We start from the raw sequence: 3,545 nt of genomic DNA on the forward strand, positions 1-3,545 counted from the left end.
ATTGTGCCTAGGAAAAAATGGTATGAGAAAGTTGGCCCTGTTCTTTGTGACTGACACCCGGATAGTGTTCGCGTAAGGTTGATTTTGAAAAAGGATAGTTCAGGCATCAAAAAGTGACTTGGGTGTTTCGGAGTTTGGTTCTGAAAATATTGCTAATAGTGTTGTGCACGGAGGTTTGCTTCAAAACTCGAATCTGATGCAGAGGTTGCAGGTGTTATTGCACATCAAGTATAATGTCCCAAAACCAGAGGTCTTTTATTCATCATACCTGTGTTGTTTGGTAATTTCTACTTACGTATCAAGAGGGACTACTTACTGTCTGGCATAAATAATTTTGATCAAAAAACAAGGGGGAAAAAAATCATATGTGGGTGTCAATTTGATAAACCAAAATGCAAATACAGGAGAAAATTTGTTACTACCTGATAAGAATGAAAATGCAGATCTCCAAACAGTCGAAATGCTAACTGTTTCCGATAGCAGCTCCAATGCAAATCCCAATATACTGTATGTGTGTTAGATATTTGGATAGTATATATTAGTAACAGGGTATGATCATATCAGCTGTCATGTTAGTGTTGGCTTTGTTGCTTATTTTAACTCAACAAGTTAGGCTAATCCTAACAAAACTCGCTCCACTCAAGTCTTACGTAGATACTAGTTACTAGATACTAATCCGGGATTTGATATTCAACTGTATCGTATGCACGTATATTTGATATCTATATATGATATTGGCTGTATGTGTAATACTTAATTAACTCTTCCACCTTACATCATCAGCTACATCTGATGAAATATGTTTTATTATTTAATATTTGCAGAAGTCCTCTAATCACAGCTTGGCAGAGTAATAAACAGATTGCTCTATCTGTTGATGTATCTATACTTTATACAAGCTTAAGGCATGATTATATTGCAAACGAAATAGTGCATAATTACAGAGAAAAGTTGCCAGTTTCTGCAACTCTTATTGAGAGTACAATTTAACCGAAAGGCACTCACTGTTCTGAGGCATTACCCAATTTACAGCAAAAGAATCAAATAAATGAAGATAAATCAAATAGTAGAAGTGAAAGGCACATTCGTAGCAGGCAACCATGACTTCCCAGCTATGAAATTGGCAACACTAAACTTCGATGCTTCTGTTTGGCTAGTTATAACACGGTAGCCTCCCCATTTTACTCTTCCGCTGGTGGAAGAACCAGGACCTGAATTCTGATACTCTCCGTAATACAAGGTATCTAGAGCAAAATTGCCATCCCACTCGAACCAACCAGCTGGATCCACCAATGTTTCCATGTAATTCTTGATATAAACAGTACGAGAATACTTCTTCCAGGGGCGTCCCAAGAATGTCTTGAATGAACTTAGCACAGGCTTCAAGTCCGCGGAAGCCATAATGCGCGAGTTGTGGATGACAATTCCTGTGTTCTGGTTAGGGTCATCTCGGCCTTGTGCTGTCACCATATTTTTTTGCTTATCCATCGGTTTTCTTGCGTAGATCATGCAATTTTGGAAGACTACAGCTGCGTTTCCGAAGATGAAATCAACTGTGCCGTAGATGTAACATTCTTTGTAAAACTGACGTTGGGAGTGGACGTAGAGAGTGTCTTGATATCCATCGAAGCCACAACGGTAGAACACCGAGAGGTCAGAGCCTGATCGGAGCGCCACGGCCTGGTGGTTCTGCGGACCAGCCGTGTTACGGAATGTGATTCCCCGGGCAATGAATCCTTCCCCTGTCACCGCTGCAATTCAATAAATGAAATTATATATAAGATGTCGTTTTCATGAAATGTTCAGATATATTAACTTGACCAATTAAAAGATATGATATCACCAATGATGATTCGGTCTATTGTAAAACAAATTAAAGGTTGAATAATTCAGTTACAACCACGCCTAATTAACGATAAATTATTCGTAAACAACTTAGATATCATTAATTATCTGGTTTCTTCTGAGCATATCCAAAACAAGAGTTGACAAAGTAGATGTGGTTTGGTAGATTATATAGAGTTAACTGGAGATTAGATTTGAGTGGTAAAAAGTTGACAAAAAGTTAACTTAAAAGGAGGTGCAGCTAGGATATATACTTACCAACAGTTGCAGAGTTGAAGGTGGTACGTGGAACCTCCTCCTACGCTTCGGCTACCGGTGATGATTGTAGTTCTCATGCTATCACCAAGAAGCATGATGTTCTTCATCTTGTTCCCAATCTCCAAATTCTCCTTATAAGTACCGCTTTTTATTCGTATGACGAATCTTGAAGTGCCGCTTCTCTTTGCAGCGGCATCAAGAGCAGCCTTGATGGTTTTGTAATTTCCAGAGCCATCTTGCGCCACCACAAGGTTCACTGCCGGGGTAGATGACTGCAACAGCTTTCTGTCGCTGGGCGAGACCCATGTTGGGAGTCCATCTTTGTACGTTTTCTTCTCAGAGGTGGTGTCGTTGTTTTTCAGAGCCAGCGTGTTCCTGATCAGCTCCGAGACATTATTGTTGGATGTCAGGACAGGCAAAAGAGAGAATTTGGAAACACCGAGCTCAATGAAACCGGCTCGACAAGTCTCGAAGTTTGTCAGGGCAGAGCTGAGCCACGTTTGCTTATCAAATTCAGTACCAAACTTGTTGGAAAGTGTTTGGTTGAGTTGATATACAGTGTCTTGATATAGCTTCAAGCAATCAGCCCATGCAGCCTTTTCTTGCTCGGTGCGGCACTTGGAGCCTAGCCCCTTTGTTTGAGTCTCTGCATTAAGAGCTCTGTCAAGGGCTGATTCCACTGCCAATTTTCTGAATTCAGACCTGCTCTTGGGCTCGAAACCGCGATGGCGGCTATGACTCATGAAGTAGTTGCATTGTTTAGGGTTCGGCGTTTGGTTGCACCAAGAGTTCAGGCTACTTGATACAGATAGTGAGAGAATTGACAAGAGAGAGATGCAAAAAATGAAGAGTTTCATAGTTACTGTTGATTGTTGTTAGCTGACTTGTATACTATGGGATGGAATAGATAGTGTTAAACTTGCCATATTTATAGCTGAATGAATCCAAGAAAAGTTGGTGACAGATGGGCTTTTAAGTCATATAAAATGATAGGAATGTCAAAGTTGATATGTTACAAACCTGGGGCCCTCGTATTCTTTGGAAGAAACCAGCATGAAGATTCTCAACCTGTTTATGTTATTTTCGAACTATCTTAACTTATTATGTTAATGTTCAGACCACTGGATTATTCTTTGTTCCGTTAATTTTCAAATGAGTAGGCTGGGATTATATTCTCTACTACGTGTAAGGTGAGAATGGAAGGATTGGTGCAACAGTTCATCATGTTGAGATGGAAGTCTAAAGTTGACCACATAATAAAAAACATGCATGCATGTTTCAGGTGGCTAGGGTTTGATCAAAGACGACCATCTAATATGTACTAACAGTTTGGATATGTCAAAACTCAAAAGTGTTATCCGTTTGCTGAATTCTCAATAAACTGAGGCTGGGAGCTAGCGAGCAAATATTATTCAAAGCAGACGCGCCTCCGACGACTATTG

The 3,545-nt window shown here is 40.1% G+C and overlaps 1 pseudogene; it reads right to left on the reverse strand.

Annotated features, from left to right (window-relative positions):
* Window positions 1-889: 889 nt before the first annotated feature.
* LOC108211513 (pectinesterase-like) lies at window positions 890-3,067 on the reverse strand (annotated as a pseudogene).
* Window positions 3,068-3,545: the final 478 nt, after the last annotated feature.

Source organism: Daucus carota, chromosome 3 (genome assembly GCF_001625215.2).
Source record: "Daucus carota subsp. sativus chromosome 3, DH1 v3.0, whole genome shotgun sequence".
Taxonomy (NCBI): domain Eukaryota; kingdom Viridiplantae; phylum Streptophyta; class Magnoliopsida; order Apiales; family Apiaceae; genus Daucus; species Daucus carota.